This window comes from Rhinolophus sinicus, linkage group LG02 (genome assembly GCF_036562045.2).
Source record: "Rhinolophus sinicus isolate RSC01 linkage group LG02, ASM3656204v1, whole genome shotgun sequence".
NCBI classification, from domain to species: Eukaryota; Metazoa; Chordata; class Mammalia; order Chiroptera; family Rhinolophidae; genus Rhinolophus; species Rhinolophus sinicus.
Window position 1 is genome coordinate 161,362,556 of NC_133752.1, and position 24,597 is coordinate 161,387,152.

Genomic DNA, 24,597 nt, shown 5'->3' on the forward strand with positions numbered 1-24,597 from the left:
GGTACACCAGATGGGTTAAACAACCAAGGGATGGGAGCAGGATTGGCCCCCCTCATTGTCACTTTTGGATACCACTTGTCGAATTTGTGTTATCTTCATAACCTTATCTTCTACTTGGTCAGAGGCTCTAGTTCCCTAGAAAGAAAGGCTTTTACCAGAGGACAGAGTAAAAATTCCATTGGTTCTACATGCCATCAGACCAGCAAGCAAAGAAAAAAAAATGACTTAAAAGATGAAAATGATAAGCCTGATTTCTAGAGAGAGCTAGGGAGTTTTTCTATACAATGTAGGTAGAGAGGAAGGTGCCTGGAACTCAGGGAATTGACTGGTACATCTCTTGCAGTTTCCATGCCCAGTACTAATAATGAATGGACAATTACAGCATTCACTTCCTGACAAGAGAAAGACAACTAAGGGATGATGATCTACATCACTTGCCCACGAAATACAGATAAATTTGAGGGCTGACAAAAGTGAAAAAAACCTAAAATGGATAGTGGAAGAAGGAAGTAATGAATACAAAGAATTGCTTCAGGGCCAGTCAGTTACAACAACAAGGACTTCAGTCTTTTCACCTAATCCCCCTATATTGAGTCTTTGCAAATATTGTAGCTGGCCACCCCCTTGAAGCAAACCTTGTGATATATTAGGTATAACACAGAGCTTCAGCAGATTGAAGGGATGTCAGAAGTGGATCATGTCAGACAATTCTTGTACATGATTTCATATCTCCTAAGGCTCACATTTATACCAGCCATTGTAGTGGCAATCAAATCTGCTTGGATTTTGACAAACTTCATGAAATTGAAACTTGACAGTGATTCATCATGGGCATATTGATATGTACTTCTTTTTTGCTGCTCCATGGTTTCGCTGATGCCAGAGTATGGGATGTCTGTGGATATTAGCTCAACAGCCACAGTCCACAGTTAGAAAGTTCAGGGGAGTAAAGGTTGGTGGGGCCACAGTTGATCAATGGAATATAGGAACTAATGGATAAATGCATCCTTCTTTTGTCTTCTGGGCAGATAAATGTTTTATAATGTCCCTTGGACAGTCCCACAAAATCAGGTAATAGTTACCTGAAGTAGTGGCTAACTTTATAACACATAGTTCAGTTGTGTTTTTGTTTTTGTTTTTGTTTTTCTTAAATCTTTCTCTGTTCAGGCCCCCTGTCTCTCACACCTGCTTCCTGGTTCATATTCTCAGATAAACCATCTGAATGCAAGGCTTTAATCTCAAAATCAGCTTTAAGGGGGAAAGTATGTGTTAGAATTATTTACTAATATGCTTTTCTCTCTTTTGGACTGTACATTTATTGAGGGCAGGACGAAGGTACTCAATGGATGCTTACTGAAGGAACTGAACCAAGAAAAATTCAACACACAAATCTTTTTCACGTATGGCCTTAGCATGATCTATTCTCACAACAGAGTAAAGCATTAATATCCAAGGAAATTGAATTTACTTTAAAAGGGAAGATTACCTATTAAAACAAAGTTAGCTGTCTTTACCACTGTCAACTATCTTAAGTCTGTAAAGCAAGGGACAGTAAGATAGGGAGATAGAAGATGAAATATCTATGGATTGTCTGCCGTGATGTGGTCTCACTTGGGAAATAATTAAAAATAATTAAAATGAAAAGAAAACTGCCAGCTACTAGAGTGAGGTGAGTTTGTCACACATGAGGGAGAGTGCTACTTTAATATAATTGCAACATTTACAATAATAACTGCCATTTATTGAGAATAAAGCATGTGATAGGCATTTTTCTATGTGTTTTATTTGTATCCTCTCAGTCCTTACAATTTCATACAGTAGAGACTTACAGTTTTTATGCATGTGGAAATGGGGGTATGGAAATATTAAGTAACGTGTCCAAATTCACACAGAGGAATGAGTCAGGACACAAATTCAGACTCTAGGGCATGTGTTCTTTACCACTGTAGTACACTTCAAAGATACATGTTAGTGGTCTATTAACTTTGAACATAGGCTCAAGGTCACTATATCTAAAAAGATGAATTAATATCACTTTTAAATCTCTGACCCAAGATTGCTGATTCTATGTTCCAGATCAAGCAAAAACAGTATTTCATGTGAAATAAAATGTAATAAGAGTGAACCTAGATATAGTTTAGAGAAAAGCCCCAGTATATGCTTTATTTTCCACTAGGCTGTCTAATATTAAAGGTACAAACAAAGTAGTATGTGAAAAGGTCTGTACCTAGACCTGAGTTCTGAACTTGTGCTTTGTTGTCTGTACCACATGAGTATAATTTAATAGGAAAACTAGAGTCTGGGAATTCAGAGACCTGGCTTTTAATGCCAGTATAACTCTCAATACTTTAAACAAGTTATTTAGCCTTCTGTGTTTTAATTTCCTTCAGTTGTCACATGGTTACCTGCTCTCCACTTAACCACAGGGTTCCTACAAGGTTAAAAAGAAAAGTTTGAGAAAGCTTAAAGTCCTACTTAAGTGTTTAGTGCTATTCATCATTACTTTCCATCACTGAATTTATTATGCATCTGCTATACAACCCCACACTCTTCAGTGTATAAGATCATCTTTCCTATAATCAAAATAGTCCTCAAACCAAAGATGTTATTATGACCCTTGGGGTTAATGCAATGTTTTCAGAGATGACACGGTGAAAGAACGTTTAAACCTCCGAGAATGCATAAATGTTTTCTTTTCCTCTCTTTTAATATTAAAGAAGCCATTGAGTGTGCTGGACAAATGCTCCTCTTGGGCGAGGTTCATAGCCTCACCGGTTCAGTTTCTCTTCTCTTGGAAACTCTGTGATGGTTTGTGTAACCAGAATCCTTAGAGCACTTGTTCATGATGTAGGAACAACGTCAAGTGCAGCTGTTGGTCAAATTCCTATTTGTCTTCCAACCCAATTTAGATGCCACAAGAATAGTCAGGTTTCTTTCAAACCAAAACACGGCAATTTCCATACAAATGCTACAGAAGAATATTCTGTGTTCCCTTCACACCAGGAAAGAATGGAGAAAGGAAGATATCACCTCAGTGAGAGAAATAGAGGATTATTGGAAATCAAATTGAAGCTAAAACTTAAGAAGACTGTGGGCAGGGACTGAATTTTTTTTATATTTTTCCCCCGGCACCGAGAAAAACACTTTGTAAGCATTTTAGTAAATGATTTTAAAGGAAAGAATAAACAGACATTTAGCCTAAGAAAACTCATTCCATTCACTCAATAAAGGGAATAATTTTGAGATTAAAGTTAGAAAATCAGGATTCAAGTCTGGTTTCTTTTCCTTATAATCTGGGTATTTGTTGAACTTCTCAAAGCCTACAACTTCTCATCTATAAAATGGGGGTGAAACTAGCCTCCATGTGAGTGACAGAGACTCTATCTAAAATGCACATCTGACCAAGATACTCTTCCTTTAAAACCTTATAGTCTTTAGGATCATGTCCAGATTCCCTAGTGAATCACAGAAATCTTCCCTGGTCTGACCTTTGGATTTCTCTTGCACAAATAAACTCTTAAAGCTTCCAAGTGAAGTGACTGGGGGAATTATAAGCCATAAGAGCTAGCTGAAAGAATAGTCATGAGTATGTAAGACAAAATAGTTCTTACAATATCAGGTCAGTGATAGAGCTCCAGACATTAGAAATGCATGCATTGCAAATAATAGAGAACTCTACTACAGTGATTGAAATCGATAGCAATGGATATCAAGTTCAAAAGCCCTGAAAAGGGAAGCAGGGCTACATGCTCCAGGAAGAAAAACAACCAGTGAAAGATAAAAAACAATGCGGGAGAAGAAGGCAAGATTCAGATCAAATCAAACACAGCTTTGAATGATGCTCAGATTAACCAATCTGGATTTTATGTTACACGCTATGGGATAAGATTGAAAGAGTTTTAAGCAAGTCAGTATAAATATGAGAAGAGAGACAGGAAGGAATCAAGGGTTTCGCTTCACAACCAATTGAATTGTGGGGACATTTACTACATGGGGAAAGTGGAAAGAAATGGACTTTGTTGATTATGGGGGAAAAGGAAAGGAAACCAAGAGTTTTATTTAGATATGTTAGCGATGCTTGTTAGACACTGCTGTAGATAGGTTTAGTAAATAGTAAATCTTGGAGTCTGGATTTCAGGAGTGAGATGTAGGCTTGAGAAACTTTCTTTCCCTGTCAGACAGAGTTAGGGACTTCCTTCCAGTGTTCACTGTGGAGGATTTCAAACTCTTCTGGAGTCATAGGGTTCTCAGGAAATAACCAGCAAGGGAACTCAACAAATTGAGGGAAAGTTCAAGTGGATGAAGCTCCTTTAACAAAGCAACTCTTGTTTATTTGCTTGTTCTTTAAATGCGTTTTCTACATATGGATTTTATGTAAGATTTTATTTTAACAAATGTCTGAAAGTTACAACATAATAATAGCTAGCATATATTATACATAGTGCTTACAATGTGCCAGACCCTGTATGTTTACACACACACACACCACACACAAATGACTATATATATATAAATATATATTACATATATATGACATGACATATATATATATATATATATATATATATATATATATATATATATATATATGACATATCTACTAATTTAAATATCACAACAACAACCTGGTACTGTAGACACCATTATTAGCCCTATCGTATGATGGGGAAACTGAGACAGAGAGCTTTAGTGACTTACCTAGTCTAAAAGCTAGGAAGAGGTAGAGTCAGAGTTGAGTTGGACTCCTCACCACTATCACACGACCACAGAATAATATTGAAAATTTCTAACAGGGCACACAAAACTTTAACCTACTTTGCTGCCTCATGGCTTATAAAAACACCCCCAAGCACCCCATGCTCCAACTAGCCTGCGTTGTGACTATTTCTCCAAGTCATTCATACTCTTGCCTCTATGCCTTTGTTTATTATATCCTTTAAAATCCAGCTAAATATAAATGTTTTCATAAAGGCTTGCTTGACTCATTACCTTTTGATGGCAGAGTGAATCACGACTTCCTCTGAACATTTATAATTCTCCGTTCACAGTCCAATTACATCAATCATGATTTTTTGTGTATAGATCTATTCCCTACCTTTACCACACCCACACAGAGAATGTGAAAGCCTTAAGGGCAACCAAACATGTAGTATACTTGGAATAGTGACTGGCACATATTAATAGGATGTATTTGATAAATGTTTGTTGTTGTTGTTATTATTATTATTATCATTATTTTACCTTTATTATAGAAACATATTTCAATGTGTCCCAGAAGATTATATTTTGCATTTCTAGCACTTATAACTATGAATGGCATTACACGTTTTTTTAATGAATGACTCAGTTAATGGATAGGCGATATCCATTGAACCATTCATTAATACAATAAATATTTATTATGTATCTACAATGTTTTATTGCTGTGCTGGGGTTCTGTGGGTGAACCATATCAATAAGTTTTCTTTCTGAGCTCTCAGGGCTCAGGGATTATAGTTGCCCTGAGATCAGGTATGGGTGGCACCAACAAATAAATAGGCAATTCCATCACAAGATAGTGATAAAGAGTATAATAAGGGAAATACACTGTATTATGGGAATAGAGGAAAGAGCCTTTCTCGTATTTGGGAGGTAAATGTTAGCTAAATTAATACCAGTAGTTAGACATATTAGTTGATCAGGGGAAAACAGAATACAAGACTGAATGTTTAAGCAGAGCATATGCAAAAAACTTTGGAAGCCAGGGAGAGCAAGGCTTCATGGAGGGACTTCAGTGAAATTAGATGCAAAGCAGCAGAAAGGGAAAGGCTCAGATCATGAAAGAGCTTGTGCTCATTTTAGTTAGGGTGACTTTATTCTGAGAGCAATGATTAGCTATTGAAGGTCGTAATTAGAAGAGGAACTTGATCAGAATTGTGTTTTAACAATATCATTCTAGCTTCAGCATACAGAATAAATTGGAAGAGGCAAAGACTGAATACAGGGAGACCAATTTGAAGGCTGTAATAGAATTCTAGGGGCCTGAGACTGGATTAAATGAGTGGAAGTGAGAATGAAGAAACAAAGACTGGAGCTAAACCATCAAGGCTTGGTGAGAGACTGGAAATGAGGGTTGGTGAGGAGGTAGACAAGCCTGTGTGATGTTTGATTTTCTGAGAGACACTTGAATAGATAGTGATACCTGGCAGGAAAATAACATGTAGTAGGCTAGCGTTGATGAGAAGATGATGAGTTCAGTTTTAGATATAATTAGTTTCAGCTACTTGTAACATTAAAGAAAAGAAAAAGCAGTTAGCTGGATTAACCCAGGGCTTGAGTTTTGCCAGGCAGTGATTAAATGAGTAAGCAGAAAGATGATTGAGGATACTGTAAGAATTTAATAGAAGTGATGGTGTATGAAATCTAATGGGGTACGGAAGGAAGAGTGACGAGAAAGTCTGGAGAAACACAGATAAAATAGATGAGTGACAAAACACAGAGGTACTGCCAAAGTGTAGGCACAGTGACAATAAATAAGTAGGAAGGATGGAAGAACAGAAGTTATGCTTATATTATTGGAATTGATGATTTCAGGGATGGATCTCTCCAAGTTGATGACAAGAACCAAATTGTAGTCATGAAAGCAGGAAACAGAAATGGAGTAAAGGCAAAACCCCACAGAAAGGAGTAAATAAAGAAACCAAAAGATCAGGGTGTTGTGTCATACAAATGTATTTCACACCATTCAAGAGGGTGGCAGAACTGGGGCTAGAGAGGAAGACTTTAAAATGGGAATGAAAGTCTTTGTTCAATGTTATAGAGCAACTAGGATGCTAGTAGATGACACCAGGGAGGGGATATTATTGAGAGCAGGAATAATGAACAGCTGTCTGGGCTTTAGAGTTCCAAGGAGTCTCTGGGGGTAGCCTAGACACACTCTAAATTTAAAATATTGTTTTGGAAAGAATATGAGCAGGACAGATAATGAAGAGGCACAATTCAATTCGCCAGTGGGTTATAGTCCCAGAAACTGAATGAAAGCAGATTTTTTCATTATCAGCTCCAGCAGGTTGGGTCCACCTGGGAGCCCCAACCATCTCATGCAGTTCATTTCTTCCCTGGCTTTGAAAAATTGGAACCTAAGGTAGGGAACAGCGAATGTAAGAAAACAGGAAAGTCCTAATAAGAATTTATTCTTTCTGAAAGGCTATTTTTAAGACTAAGGCTTTTATTTTTTATGTTTTAAGAAAAAATGGTTCAAAGCTTCCCTCCATCCCTTCAGAATCTAGGTGGAAGAAAATGCAAAAACAAATCAGTAAAAAGAACTGGAAATTCCCCAACCCTTGATGTGGTCCAGCACAAACATCATGGGAGATGTGGAAAACTCTACACGGCAACATTTCCTAGGATTATAGAATTTTGAGCTGGAAGCCACCCGGATCAAATGGACCAGCACTTCATTTTAAATGAGGGTGCCCTGAAAAGGCCAACAGAATGGAAGGTAGTCAGGCTGGAACATTGCTGATTAGAAAAGTCGTCACAAAACGATCTTTTTCAATTTCACTGAAAAAACAAACAAACAGAAAAACCCAATGGTTCTAATGGTTTTTAAAAGAGAATCTTAGATTAATTTGATTATGGAAATGTAACTGTAAATCAGCATTTTAACAAAAATTATATCGCTCATAAGAACTTGTTCACTTAATAGTTCATATGACGTTATTACATAATTTGGACTCTGAAACTTTTCAAAAGCTCTGTAACTCTGCGGCATGAGAAATACCCTTAAATGCAAAGCCATTTCCCTGTTAATATAAGCAGCAAATCAGAAATCATGCTAATTGGGAAGGTCAAAATGATTGATCTCATTAATGTTATAACTTACTATTTTTCTTACAGTAATTACACAATATTTTAGATTTTCCGTCTTTCACTTAAATACTTCATCCACCTATAACTAAAGTGTACCTAATACAATAAATTAGATAAGGAGACACTTCTTTGTCACTGACAAATAACCACAGGAAGTCAGGAAAATCTAATCTTCTCTTCACCATCTGATAATACGGCATAATTTGCTTAATAGTGTCTCCAAGCATATCTCACTTTGGCTTTGTTCTGGTATCCTAAGACATTTTCATTTTTTTTTATTAGCAGCACTCTTTATTCAAATAAAATCTTACCAACTGTGTAAAATATTGAAAAGCCAAAGTTCCAATTGAAATAGTGATGGCACGTGGCCCACATCGCAACCCACATACATCTCCACTCCTTACATCTCTCTCCATCACAGCTCTAAAAGATTTTGTGGAGCTGAGATTGAAAACCAGTGCCATAAGGGGGTCTATAAAAAGCATAGGCAAATAAATACTTAGACTAATTAATTTACACACATACACACCCATACAGACCCTCACATGTACTTACACAGATATGCATACATTCTCCAGATGCATATAAGAAACTGTGCATATAGTAAGACCTGGCTATTTAGAAAAATTTAGCACCATAGAAGCCAAATAGAAAATATTATTCTGATGCGTTTGGAAACGTTAATGGAGAATGGATTTCAATAGTTTACAAGGGTTTATGGTACAACGCATGGTCGGGTTTATACCAATTGACACTGGCTTCTTTTGACCAAGAGCTAGATTTTATTTATATTCTGGTTGGAACCTTTGACTCATATGATCAGACACCCACACAATCCGCTTAGCTTTAAAAATAAAATAAAAACCACCAGAGTGAAGAAGGTAGCGTGTTGCAGTTCTCCTTTGTGGGTTGTGGTTAATGTAACAAGATCACGAACAAAAGGGTCAAGAAACCACATGGTTTGGACAGGGAACACTTCAAAGCAGCGGCTGCCTTCAAACCAAAAGGGTTTATAAAGGCAAATTGAGCATATGGTTACTTAGTGTCCTAAGATGACTTGAGGGAAGACTGGACCCACAGGAAAGGTGAATGGCATAAAAGAAAGATATCATGTTTGGCTGAACACCTACATTTGTCAGAGGCTTTATATGTACAGTGCCCTTTGATCCACAGCACAAAGCAGGTTATCTCCTGTTTACAAAAGTGGACACTACAGTTAGGAGAGATTCATTAATTTGGCCAGGATTATACAATCTGTGTTTGTTTTATCATTTCATACTATCTCCTTGTTCTTTGACAAACTAGCCAACCATATTTGTACCTCAAGTTCTTTGCTATTGGCTGTTTGTTCTGCCTACAATTACTTTCCAACAGATATCCTCATATCTCACTTTCTTGTTTCACATAGGTCTCTTCTGTTCAACAGTACCTTCTTAGTGGGGCCTACTCTGACCACCTTCCATAAGATCTCACTCCTTGCCATGCTCTATGGTCCATGCAAGGAGGAATGCTGAAAGCAAGCTCCCACATCAAGCTGAAAGCCTTTAAGTCCCACCTATTATTGGGGGGGGCAGGGAGGAAAGGACTAAAATAACTTCACCTAAACAGACCGGCAAACAAGCAACAACAACAAAATACTTGTCATCCACCTGGAAATGTGCATAGAAAAAAGTCACCTATAGTCATCAGCAATCCAGGCTAGTAAATTGGTCAGAAGAAGTTAAAACCTTGGGGGTCTTTTGAAGAATAAAATTTGAAACCATTCTGAAGGGAACATTTTCACAACCTAGGGTACACAGGACTTTCACAGGATGAGAAAAACTGAAGATGAGTGAACAATCCAGTTTAAATGACACACAAGGAAATGTACCACTTTGAGAGAATATCACCAAAGTCAGTAATTACTTAAAAATGACAGTAGTAAAAACAAGCCTGGATTTTCTAGCAGACAGAGCCCAGATGTTTATGGCCAGAAGCTGCAGTGGGACTACTGGGGAGCCAAAGAGTATGGAATGATGTCAAACCTCCAGAGGCTTGGGGCAACGGCTGGAGCAGCTGAGGGCGAGTTACTGAACCAGAGCGGGTGAGCGTGTCAGAGGCAGTGAGTATTTCCCAGCCAGATGCCTATAGTGTCAGAGTTGAAGGGAGATAGATTTCAAAAAAGCAAAGAGAGGCGAAGCTGAGTCTGAGACACGTGCTCTGAGTCAAAGTAATTGAAGAGTCTGAAATTGTCCCTGTATATGGGGATCAAATGGCTGACAGTAATTTGGAAAGCTACTCAGAAATGGCTCAGGATAGGATTCTCAAAGATGAAAATAAGCATGGCTTCAGTAATAAGATTGCCAAAAAACGAGAAGTCAAGTCATCGTAGTGAATGATTGTCAACAGAAACAGGATGCAAGACATGTAAATACTAGAAGACTGACAATATTAAAACTGGCAGATATAGGATGAAGAAAAAAAGTATACGTGAAAATACTTTACATATTAAAATAAAGTATGCAATTACAATGAATATAATATCAAGAATGAACAGAGAGACTATTCAGAAACAAGTAAGAACTCTAGGAATAAAAACTATCATGTATAGGTTTCAAATGATATTATAAGAAGTTAAAAAAATATGACAGAATACATTCTATGTGGTTAAACAACCCATTAGAGCAGCGTCATTTTCTGTGGGGAGGAAGGTAGCTTGGGGAATGCCTAGAGTCCTCCAATGCGCTGTGTCCAGTAACTCATTTCAGGAAGGAGTAAGAAGCTTTTTTGTTTGTTTGTTTTTTCCTCTCTTACTTTTCCTCTTCTCTAGTCTGTTTTACCAGCAATCAAGCTGATATTTGAATCCTTAATCTGACTCTTATACCTATTTTTTTTAGATTTACTTTTTATTTTTTGATGTGCTCTGAATTTTTTTTTTCTTTTTTCAACTTTAGTCAAAAGTTTTTTTGCTTAAAACTTGAATACCTTTGAATTATGGATATGTAAGAGACTATATTCGGTTGATAGTTCAGCATTTTGCCTAACACTCTTTATGAGCTTTCATAATGTCAGCATAAGAGCAACAAACTTATGTTTAGCCAACTTGTAACACAATCTACAAGTTATGATTATACAAAATTTTAAATTTACACAAAAGAGAGAACAGATTATGAATCCCCATATACTCATTAACATATACTCTTTAACAGTGTTCAACAGTTTATAGTTCATTTTGTTTCATTTATACTTTACTTGTGCTTCTCAACCCACACTGATATATTTTGAAGCAAATTTCAGACATATGATTTGATTATCATATTTGAGTACAGAATATTTTTGTGAAAAGTAACTTTACTTCATCAGCTATTAGGTCACTTCCTTTATAATTTACATAGGAAAGACAGGATAAGTATACTTGATACTTTCCCTTTATTTACCAGTTTTCACAATAAGAGTGGGTTCCCTTCTGTAATCAAAGATAAACAATGAGGTTTTTGGCTTGTGTATTTGGTTGATGGGTTGAATCTTTCTGAGTATAATTCTTAAGTATATTTGTATTTTAATCCATTACAGTTACCTTTATTGATGCTTGAACTTATCTTTGGCCAGAGGGAGGCTTTTCAAATTGGTTTCTGAGTCTTTCTGATATGACCCTCATAGCCTTTGATTACTTCCCTGCTTCCTCAGGCAACATGTTTCAGGTTCATTTTGTTCATTCGCTGCCTCAGATCCATGAACCCATGTTTCTATGGAGTCTCTGATTCTTTTAACGGAAAATAGTTTGTAGCACAGTCACAATTTGGGTGAGAAGGGGGCTTGTTGCTATGGACAAAAAAGGATGCTATAACAAATCATAAATTTCTAACTGGGCAGGTCGTAGTGGGTAGTTACACTCCCGGCCCATAACTTCTTTTTTCAAAATTAAATGTATTGGGGTGACATTGGTTAGTAAAATGATATAGGTTTCAAGTGTACAATTCTATAACACATCATCTATATATCACATTGTGTGCTCACCACCCAGAGTCAGTTCTCCTTGCATCACCATATATTTGATCCCCTTTACCCTCTTCTACCTCCCACCTCCCCCTTACCCTCTGGTAACCACTAAACTATTGTCTGTGTCTACAAGTTTCATTTGTTTATTTTGTTTGTTGCTTTCAGTTTTCTATCCCACATATGAGTGAAATTATGTGGTTCTCGACTTTTTCTCTCTGATTTATTTCGCTTAGCAGGATCATCCCAAGATTCATGAATGGCCTCTTACCTTGGGTTACGTGGTCGTTTTCTCCTGAGTAGATTTAGGTTTTTGTATCTTTGTCAGGAATACTATATAGATGATCAGTCCTTGTGAATGCATCACATCAAAAGGAACATGATGTCAGTTTGTCCCTGGCACGATGATGATAACGTGGATCCCTTGGTTAGTGTCATTTTGCCACAATAAAGAAACCATTGTTTTTCCTATTATAATTACTATATGATCTATATGTAACTACTTTGATCCTGTTCAACAAACTGCCACACATTGGTTGTAGCTTCCACTGATGGTTCCTGACTAAACAAATTATTGTTGTGTTGTGGCTAAATGTTTTGTATCTTTTATTTTAACTGGGTCAGAATCCGGAAGGACAAGGAATTTGAGGCATGGTACATTAGCCTGGAAACCTCAAGAAATCAACATAAAGGTTAGAATAGTGAGAAAACGTGTCTTGGAGTGGCTTGGGTAGATGCCTTTAAATATAGGCCTTGCCAGTCTTGGAATTTGTGGGCTGTAGCCGTTTATATTGCGGCTGGTGTTTGCAGGCATGTGATTGGTTATAAAGAACACTGCCAGATTTGGAGGATTCACCCAATTTTTTTGTCTGGTGTCTTCAGCTATGGAACCCTACCTGGGTTTAGTAAATAAAGGGATTCAGTTTAGGGATTAAGGCAATTAGGGCATTCAATTGAGTGAATAGATTCTGGACTCAGGAAGAAATTGCAATTCCTTCCCAGTAGTCAGAAAGGATTTTCTTGACTCTGGAGAAAAACCTTATCTCTGGAGTATTTCAAAATCCCTCGGGGAGGAAAAACACCCTTGCTGAGTGAGAACCTGTTCACCTGTAAAAAGGTAATGTTTCTTTTGGAACCTCTCTTCCAGGACTGCAAGCGCACAGAGGTATAGCAGGCATGCTATGCTGTCCCGTATTTTTGGAGTGCTGAGGACAGAGACATGAAAAGGAATTGATTCTTACTTTTAATCCTCCCAACCTATTTATCTTGTTTCTCAAGTTGTGCTAAGAGACAGGCCTTTACAGAGCAGTACGTAGGTGGTGGAAAGGGAGTTTCAAACAGTCGCAGAAAGTTGTGCTTATGCAATGTTTTAGGATTAAAAGCTGATAAAGCAGGGCTTGGGGATAAGTATAGGACCTGGGTCTCTGCTTCTCACTGGCATTCTTAGAGAAACTCTAGAAGCAGCAATGGGGGAGTGCACATGGGCTCTAGAACTGGTACAAACTACTGGCAAGGCTGAAAACAAAATGATTTATCTTGACTCTCTTATTGTTTGTCTATCTTCCTTCTCCAATGGATTATAAAGTTATAAATTACTTATTATAATCCTTTCCTGCTCTCCCAGAGTTATTGAGACTAGATATCACGGTGAAAATAATCCAAAGAGGAGTTCTAGAAGAATCAGCATAGCAAGGTTCCATTCCTTCTAGTTTATACAACTAACGAAAAACAAAAAATAACCACTGAGGACAACAGAGATGATACCACCTTTTAAAGGAGAACCGAGTTCTATGGGGTAGAGTCCCCTGGAGACCCCGAGAACCTTACCTGTGAAGTTGGCAGGTGTCTATAGGAAACAAAGCCTGGCATCATGTCTCCCAGAAGGATGAATGCTGTGCAAAAGGATGTGGAGACGTGTCCAAGGGCCACAGCAAAGGGAAAGACCCTTCCAGAGCAAGGATGGAGTGACCCTTTCAATCCTGCCAGAGCCTCCACAGAAAGGTGGCAACACCTGTGTCCACAGATCCCAACTTAGGGATACAGAGACTAGGTGCAATTAGCACTATGCAAGCTTGCCAGAAATTGTGGGGGGGGAAGGCACGTAAAACAGGGGCATATAGACATGATGCCTTCATCTGGTGACTCGACAGAACCTCTAACTGCATCTTTCAGGAGGATCACTGACGACTATAAACTTGGAGGGACTGGATCCCTCAGCCACCTACAGAGTTAAAATCCTGGCTGGGCTAGATGAGCAAGGATTCATTCGGTCAACAAGATATTTACCGAGTACCTACTATTTGTCAAGAACTGTCGTTGGCAAAGGGATAGAATAGTAAACCATACAGATAAAGCCTCTGCTTTCCATTCATTGAGAGAGACAGATAATAGACGAATATACAAATAAATACATGCGACAAACACATGAAAATAATTAATTAAAAAACGAAACAAAACAGAGGACAGAAAACTTAGCTCAACAGCCTATTATATAAAACAATGGTCGCTCCTAGAAAACACATCCCTCACAAGAGTAAGAGAAGAGGCAGAAGAAAAGCGAAGAGGATGGAAAAGTTACACTGCAAAAGAAAATTTCCGTGGCTCCATATAGCCTGGAATGGAGGTGGGGGGAAGAGTTTATTGGTTAGAGATACAGGAGGTTTTGAACCAAAATAAGACCGGATACTAATGACTAGATTTTTAGAAAAGTCATTGGAGTACAATTTTATTTCTCAATTATACCTCAATAAAGTGGGTAAAAAGTCATTGAATTGGACTGATGTGAAACATAAGAAACTACTTTAAAGTTTCAGCAGCCTCGTTACCCATTAGGGTAAGATCTTGATGAAATAAAGATGGCAATGATTATTGAAAATATGCAAAGCCGTTCCATGATGAGCTGAGACTGCTTGATCGGACCTATAACCCTCAGTGTCCAACAAGTGTCTGCATCAGGGTTCCACTGGCATCTCGCATGTGGTTAAAAGTTGTACTATGTGTGGTCTGGGGAATACTGTTTTGCTATAATATGTAGTTATTATGCTTTTTAGATTCTTTTGGTCTAGAGCTGATGCTTTGCTAATTCATATATCTGATGTACTCTTTAGACTTCTTTAAAAGGACTGGGGATTTGATTAATTCAACTTTAGAGATGCTGAACAAATTACCTGTTTTGGTGAAATACTCGAGGCGGTAGCTATGTAAAGAACCATAATTCCACCCAGATATTTAAAATGAAATCATTCTGGAAGAGACCGAGCAGAGTACGAAATGGGGAAATAGGGAAAGAAAGGGTTGTTGTTGTTTGTTTGTTTGTTTTAAGGTTTTTGTGTTTTAACATGTAAGAGGAAAAAGAAGATTTAACTTTTGGCTTTTACTTCTGTGGGGGAATTTATTACTAGAAGAGTACTCATATTGAAATTTGGGCATTTTAATATTGCTATCACTATATTATTAGGGGTAATTTAGGTAGTTATTTGGGTTTCTTACATAACTTCTGCAGAGCTATAATGGAGACTGTGGCAGGGTATCATTTGCAACAGGAGAAAGATAAAGGATTTCTGGCCTCCTGGTACAGAGTGGTTTTGTGAATATTTTAAGGTGTGCCTTGCTCTGATGCGTTTCAGAGCAAAATTAGTGCGGCATATCTCAGGTCTCAGGATGGTCAATAGAGAAACAGTTGCTGCAATGGGAAGAAGGGCCATATTGGAAGGAAAAGGGAAGAGTAGTGCTTGACACACTGTGGGACCTTTTTCCCTAGGTGACCAGCTATAAACAGTAGGCTCGAATGCTTAAGTACACTAGGTTACAGAACAAAAATTTTGGGAGGACCAGGAGAAACATAGGAATTATGATAGGAATTAACATAGGAATTTCTGCCCTTGAGGAAATTGAGGGAGGGAAGTTTTGTGTTGTTCTCCATCACACTCTCTCCACTGCTTCTTCCCAACGTTTATTGCTCAGGCATGGCCGTGTCTCCCTGGCTCCCTGTTTAGATCTGTGGCTGACAGGGAGCTTGCATCCCCCTTTTCTCCACATGGAAAGCCCTGTGGGTCAGGCTTGGTGAGGGGAGGCTGAAGTTGGCCAGTGGCTCTGCTTGAGAAGAGGTAGGGCAAATACAATTCAGGCCAGAAGAATTCCAAGCACTTTCTGGTGTTGGGTACAGCTCTGGCCTGCAATCCAGCTGCTGCTGACACTTGGATTTCCCTCTGACTCTTGTATGTATTTTCTCAATTGCTTCAGAATCCAGAGGGAAGAGGGACTAACAAGACTTGGCCAATAGTGCCAATGGTCCCCGTGTGTGTGGGAGAGAGAGATCACGTAGGACAGAGAGATATCAAGCAGGGCAGGCACAGACAGGCTGCAGATTAGGTGGGAACACCAAACGGCCACACAGAGGAGATGTGCTCAGCCCAGTGGTACCTAAGAGCTCCTGCAGGACTATAGATGGCAGGTACTCGGTCAGGGCTTTACCTGTACTGTCGTATTTAACTCTCACAGAAATCCAATGCAAGAAATATTATTTTCTCCAAGGACAGTAGCTGGGCTTTTGCAGGAATGAACTGTATGGAAGAAAGCCTCCTAAGCTAGTGCATTCAACAGTTTTTGACTATTGCCCACAATAAGAAGTACAGTTTTCATTGGGACCTTACACTTTAAATGCTTATCTTTGATTGAAACAAAAATGTCACACACACACATACACACGAAAAAAAAAAAGAAAGAAAAAAGAAAAAGAAAGAAAGAAAGAAACAACCCAGTAGTTATTATTACTGTCTGCAGTGGAATCTGATTTTTTTTACTCTATTTTAAAATATCTGGCTGAAACTACTAAAATATTCTCAAAAGGGGTGAATTAATCAAGACATGTAACTTGAAGGAAAAAAAAAACTGTTCTAACTAAAGCCATGGAACATAGATCTGGGTTCAAAACCTGATTTGATCATGATTAGCTGCATGACCTTGAGCAAGTCACCTTGCAGAGTCTCAGATTCCTCATCTGTAAAATGGGATTAATCCTTATATCTGAGAGTGGTCCGTTAAAAGCAGCAATGAGCCAGGAGCTCAGCTGAGCAGTACAGAGCAGATTCATCAGATATCAGAGTAGCCGATTAAAAACAACAAACCAAAAAGAAAGTAACAGTCGAGCCTTAAATCACTTACTGTAATGGGCTAAGCAAGAGTCTGAAATTGGAAAAAGTGCTGATCCTTCCCTATTCCATTTTCTCCCAGGGAACCAGTCCAGGGTTAGATGGATCAGCACAGATATGGGGGCCGTCTCAATGCCTACAGACTCCTGAACAAGAAGCTCATGTAGTTTTGTGGACCAAGGAGCTGTGGAGTGGGGAGGAGGACAGGGGGGAAAGGCTGGGAATGGAAAAGTGCTGAATACTGATTCCGAGTGGAGCACAGTGGCTTCAGGTTTCCCTCGCCTTCCCTTTGATAAGGAGGCCTCAGGAGAGATGCCTGAAGAAGACCTAGGCTGAAGGCCCCAAATAAAGAGGTCTCTAGATGAAAGTACCCAGGCTAGGAATGCAAATTGCATAAGAGCAGAGGGGCCTGAGTCCTGAACTGTAACTCCTTCCAGAGACTACAATGCATGCTGTGCACCAAGCCTGGTGTGGTGAGGGCAGCTTTCTTCCATGAGGTTGACCAGGTGAAGGCTTTGTAACCACCTATGGTCAGGCCTGAAAATCTTGCCTAGGATGTTGGCCAAGATCCAGACCCCTCATAATATATAAGAAGGAATGAACTCTATGTCTGGCAAAAAATACCTACTTAACAGGGTTAGTGTGAGAATTAAATTAAATGAAGTTAACATTGTGCTGATACTAGTGCCTGGCACATAGTTATAGCTTTATGTGTTTTTAATTAAACAAATAAAATGACAACAATTCAATGAATGTTAGGTATTTTGCAATTACCCCGAATTTGACCATGTCTCTATTCCTTCCACTCTGATCTAAGCCATCCCTGGATGATTGTAATTGGAGTAGAAATATATACAACAATATTTACCAATGGATATAAGAAAAAAGAAAGGTGATTTTTTTTTTCCTTTTTGAAATTCAATGCTTTTCTCAACAATGAAGGAATAATAGAATTAGAATGTCACCATTTTGCAGTCTCTGATAATTAATCATTGATCATCACCAGTTGCTAATATTACAAAAAGACAAACAAAAATTGTGCAACTCCTCAAGGAAGAATATATGACCATCCCTATTGCCAAAGAAATTGAAGCCGCATCTGGTCAAATCTCTAGAACCAACAATCAATTTACAGGACACCCAGAGGAGAGAGGCACGTGTCAACTGACATCACTGTGATGTGATCAACAAAATCCAGACTGTGAGAAACTCATAGGACAAACAATCTAGTTTCTTCAATGCAAAATTTCAAGATCAGTGGTGGAGTGGAAACCTATAGATTAAAAGAGACTTAGGAAACCAAATACAAATCACATTATGTGGTTCTTACTTGGCTACTTACACAAACAAGTTATAACAAAGAAAAAGGCAGTTAATGACACATGCACACACATGCACAGGCATGTATATGTCAGCAATGGAGATATAGACTTTTACTTTGCCTAATCGATAGCCCCCAAATGTAATCAGTATTCTCAACTCTATCACCACTGTTAGGTTTTGCCTCTTCTAGAACTATTTTATGAATGGAGTGATACAATAGTCACTCTTATGTATATAGTTCCTTTGCTTACCATCATGTCTGTGGGATTCAACCATATTGTTGGCATGTGGCAGTAGTTCAGTTAAAACAGTGTATTTTTAAAAGATGTAGGAATATAATGTGCCACCCATTACGGGACTGATTTATTTGGCATGTTAAAAAACCTTTAGCACAGATACAAAACAATTTATAAGGCTCAGTCTTTGCATGAATCAATCGATGTAGCTGCCATGGGTAGAGATTATGAAAACAAAGGAATTTGAGCTGGATTTTGGAAGAAAGGTAAAACCAAAGAAGCATAAAAAAAGGATAGTCCAGGTGGGAGAATAGTGAACAAAAGCTTTGAGGAGTTTTGGAACAACAACAACAACAAAAATGTGATTAAATCAACATAGCTGGGTTGTGGGAGGTATTTACAGGATTCCCCCCCCCCAAGCTTTATTGAGGTATTGATATGCAATAAATTGTACATACTTAAAGTTGTACAAGTTGATTATATATATATATATATATATATATATATATATATATATATACATACACACACACATACCTGTGAAACTATGACCACAATCAAGATAATGAAAATTAATGAAAATCTCACTACCAGAAGTTTCCTCATACCCCACTGCAATTCTTTACTCCCATTCTTTCCCTGTTGGGCTTGCTTCATTAAGCATAATTACTTTGGGATGCATATAGTATGTTGCTGCACATATCAATTGTTTATTCATTTTTATTGCTATACTATTGAAATGGATGAATATACCACAATTTGTTTATTAATTTGTTGATGTCTATTTGTATTATCCAAAACCTAGAAACAATCTAATCTAGTTTTTGGATAATACAAATAGAGTCACTATGAACATTTGCATGCAATTCGTTGCATGGAAATATGTTCTCATTACTCTTGGGTAAATATCACAGAGTGGAATCGTTGGAGCCTATGTATGTATTTTTTTAAAGAAGTTTTCAAGTGTTTTTTTTAAGTTGTACTATTTTATATTTACACTAGCAGTGAATGAAAGATCCAGTTGTTCTATGGCCTCACCAACATTTGGTACGGTCAGTATATAATTTTAACCATTTTAGTAGGTGGGTAGTGGTGAATCAACTTATAAATTGCTACAAAAAAGAGTTGCTTGGATTTTATGTACAGGACATACTTCTCCATTTAAGTCTTCTTTAATTTCTCTCAGCAATGTTTTGCAATTTTCAATGTACAAGTCTTTCATAGTTTATGCCCAAACTACCCCACAATATTTTGTAATTTTGTTATTTCAAATGACATGGTTTTTTTAAAAAAATATTTATTCATTCATTTATATTGAGATATAATTGACATATAACATTGTGTAAGTTTCAGGTGTACAAAGTGTTAATTTGATCTATTTATATATTGCAGTATGATTACCACCGTAGTGTAAGCTAAGATTTCTATAACGTCACATAGTTATCATTTCTTTTTTTGTGGTGGTAACTGCTGTCTTTGAGCAACTTTGAGGTCTATAATCCAGTATTGTTGTCTACAATCACTGTGCTATGCATTGGCTCTCCAGGTCTTATTTACCTACTGGCCACAAGTTTGTACCCTTAAACAATATCTCTCCAGTTCTCCACCACACCCCAGCCCCTGGTAACCAACATTCTACTCTGTTTTACAAATATGGCTTTTGCTTAAGATTCCACATACAAGTCATATCATATGGTATTTGTCTTTCTCTGTCTGACGTATCTCACTTAGCGTAATGTCCTCAAATCCTATCCATGTTGTTGCAAATGGCAGTGTTTTGTTCTTTCTCGTGGATGAATAATATGTCAGTGTGAGTGTGTGTGCGTGTGTGTGTGTTTGTGTGTGTGTGTGATCTTCTTTATCCATTCATCTGGTGATAGACACTTAGGTTGTTTCCATTTCTTTGCTATTATGAATAATGCTGCGATAAACATGGGAGTGCACGTCTTGAACATACTGTTATCACTTCCTTTGGATATACACCCAGAAGTGGAAATGCTGGATCACATGGTAGTTCTACTTTTAACTTTTTGAGGAACCTCCATGCTATTTTCCATCCTGGCTGAACCAAATTGTATTCCCACCACCAGTCTACAAAAGCCCTTTTTAAAAAATATCCTTGCCAACACTTGTTATCCCTGGTCTTTGGGATGACAGCCATTTTAACAGTTGTGAGGTGATATCTAATTGTGGTTTTGATTAGCATTTCCCTGATGATTAGTGATGTTGAGCATGTTTTTATGTAGTTGTTGACCATTTCAATGTCTTCTTTGGAAAAAGAAAATGTCTATATAATTCCTCCACCCATTTTTGAATCAGATTTTTTTCTTTGTGTTGTGGTGGTTGTTGTTATTGAGTTGTATGAGCTCTATTATGGATGTTAATCCTTTATCCAATATATGCTTTGCAAATATTTTCTCCCATTTCATAGGTTGCCTTTTCATTTATATATATAGTGGTTCATTTTGCTCTGTGGAAGCTTTATATAGATGTACTTGTGATTTTTGCTTTTGTTCCTTGTGCTTTGGGCATCATATATAAAAGAGTAATTGCCAAGACTAATGTCAAAGAGATTCTTTCCTATACTTTTTACTGGAGGTTTTATGGTATCAGGTCTTATGTTTAAGTATGTAAACCATTTTGAGTTAATTTTTGTGGGTGGTGTAAAATAGCTACCTAATTTAATTTTTCTGCATGTGGCTGTCCAGTGTTCCCAACATTATTTGTTAAAGACATTATTATTTTCCCATTGGGTACTCTTGGCTCCCTTGTCAAATATTCATTGACCATAAGCATGGGAGTTTACTTCTAGGCTCTTCTTTTATACTTGGTGTCTGGACAGATTTAGGGGATGCTATGTATGTTATAAAGTTAAAATTTCTAAATGTCCTCCACATTCAAAACTGGCATCTTAGCATCTATTTGGATACTCACAAGCCAAAAATCGATGGAAATTCAAAAAATGAATGCAAGTTTATAGTCACATTTCAAGCTTATCAGTTCCTCTTCCAAAGTTAATATACAAAGAAGACCTTTTATTGTATCATTAATGTACTCCTCTAACAAACATATAGTGCTTTGTGATCCAAGAATTATTAGATACTTCCCATGTCAACTCATTTCCATACTGCTATCTGGATACTGAGGAAGGGACATAACTCATTTTTTAGATCTGTTCAATAGATCCTTCTGCGATGATAGAAATGTTTGATATCTGCCCATTTAATGTGGTAACCACTGGCCCCAGGAAGCTATTGAGCACTTGAAGTGTGGCTAGTGCAACAGGGAAATTGAATTGTTTACTTTATTTAACTTTAATTAATTTAAATTGAAATAGCCATACATGGCTGGTGTCTACCAAACTGCACAGAGCAGCTCTCTAGAAATGATGGATCCTCAGATACCCTTGCCTCTTAGGCACTAGGTTCCAAAACATATCAACAATGGATTTTTTTCTCCCCAGTTAAATGAGTTTTCTTCAAAGTGGCTGTCAGTGTGCAAAAGAACAATTTTAGTTACAACATAGGCATTACAGGCCACAGTATCGAAATAATGTTTTAAACTAATGGTATTTGCTTATTTCTCTTGTACTTTTCAGTTTTGTTTTGTCATGTTTCTTTCTATACTTTAAAAATAAAACCCTTATTTGATGGCTTACAGCCTGGATGTGACTATAAGTTCAGAAGCAGTAAAGTGGGTATTCTTAAGGAGGGGAAGGAAGAGAAGGAATTACTTATTTTTCAAAGTTAAAGAGTCATATAAGTAATAAAGATTGACTTGAATTTTAAAACCACTGTTTTAACAACAACAAACAATTGGGATACCTCAGATATCAAGTCCTAGGATATAAGTAATATTTACCATTGATTCAAGGTCTAACTATACTACTTTTTAAATAAACAGTTAGCATATAACATACTGAACACAAAAGAGGAATGGAAAGTTTTTAGCTCTCTTTTGAGTGTTCCAAAGACAATTGCAAAGACTTTTTCACAGATGTTACACTACGGATTTTTTATTGTTGAGTTGAACTTTATTTCAGAGTGTAACTGTACATAAAGAAGAAACAAATAACATATGGAAAAATATGAATAAACAAAATAATAATATAAATCAGAGTACTTATCAAATAACTATGAAATTTCCTCTACTGATTAGGTACTGAAAAAAACAAAACTAATATCAAAAGAAATGCATCCTCATCATTTATATTATATAAAAGAAATAAGTCACTCACAGTGAACTAAGCCAAGCAATTGAAGGACAGATTTGTCCTATCCTTTAAGAAGCACTATTATTAAAGACAGTAAACATAGTGTTTAGAAGGATAGACTCTGGAGTCAGACTGCACGGGTCCAATTTCTGACTCAGGCATATACTAATAGAGTGACTTCAAATGGTGCCGACTGAAAGAAAAATGCTGTTTTTCTCACCACACTCTTTCCATATTCTACCCTCAATATTTCCGGTCACCAAATGTGCAGGTAGTTTTCCCCACACTAAGCAATTCTCCAGTTCTCTGTGGACACCAGCTCAGTGTCCTACAATTAAATTCAATTCTAACACTATCTACCCGGAGTTCGTGTGAGATCCCACAGGTTAAGATATCAGTCCCACAAGATGCCCCCCACACCCAACCTCAGATGCCAGTGGCAAGTAGTGGGGCCTCAGGTTACCGATAGCTTCTGTCCAACTTGACTACAAATCAGAAGTTCCCACAACCCTCTCCTTGGCTAGAATGGCTCACAGAACCCAGGATGGCTCACCAAACTCAGGAAAACAGTGTACTTACTAGATTACCCATCTATTACAAAACAATAGGACTCAAGAATCGCCAGATGGAAGAAATGCATAGGGCAAGGTATGGGGCGAAAGGACACAGAGCTTCCTTGCCCTCTCCAGACATGCTACTCCTGCAGCATCTCCCATGTTACCAACCCGGATTTTTTTTAAACCCCACAAATCTCAGCCTTGGAGAGGTTGCAAGGACAGTGTCCCTTGGCAGTCTGGGAATTTTCAAAGGCTCTTTGCTGTTTCTGGTAGAATTGATCACCTGGTTTCCTGATGAGTAGCTTAACTTCAGATATCAGTAAGCAATGATCAGAGATAGAATGGCAAGGCTAAGAGCTAATGTTCAGTTTGTTTAAAGACTTCACTATCACAAAACTGCTTCCCATTCCCATCTCTGAATCTTTGTTTATGACATTTCTTCTCCAGGAAAGATCCATACAATTGTTCAAAGGCGAGCACAAGTGTCACTATCTAGATGAATCCTTCTCTGATCATGTGAATTAAAGCATCCTCTTCCTCCTCATTTCTATGATACTTTGGATATGCTATTCAGGACCTCCCCACGTAGCATCTTCACCTACAAGTCATCTTCTCTAGTAGGCCGGGAGGTCATTGAAGCAGAGCTTGTGTCTCAAGTATCTTTGTACCAATGCCCAGTACTTAGTACATGCTAATGATCTAAAGCCACCCTTGTTTTTGAAATGGGAATGATAAACCATCAACTACACATATTGTTCTGAATATTGTTACTGCGTAACAAAGTACCTCCAAAACTTAGCAGTCTGCAACAACAATTTTGTTGTGCTCATGATTTGTGGGCTAGGAATTCAGACAGCATTCATCTGAGTAGTTGTCGCTTGGGGTCACACATGCACATGTAACCAGATGTTGGTTGGGGCTTTTATCATCTGATAGCTCAACTGAGTTTGCTGTCCAAGTTGGCTCACTCAGAGGACTGGTCGTTGATCAGGACACCAACATGTGGCCTCTCCAGTGTAGCAATGGAAGAGTAATCAGTTTTCTGATGTGAAAGTTTAGGGTTCCAAACGGAATGTTCAAGCAACGCGGAAGCTGCATTTCCTTGTATAACTTAGCCTTGACAGTTCACAATGTCACTTCTAATATACTATATTTTGGAAGTGGTCGCAAGCCCACCCAGATTCAAGCAGACAGGAATTAGACTCTACCTCTTGATGGGGATGGCAAGGTCACATCTGAGAAGAAGAAATCAGATAAGAGATATTGTTATGACCATCTTTGGAAAAGACAAT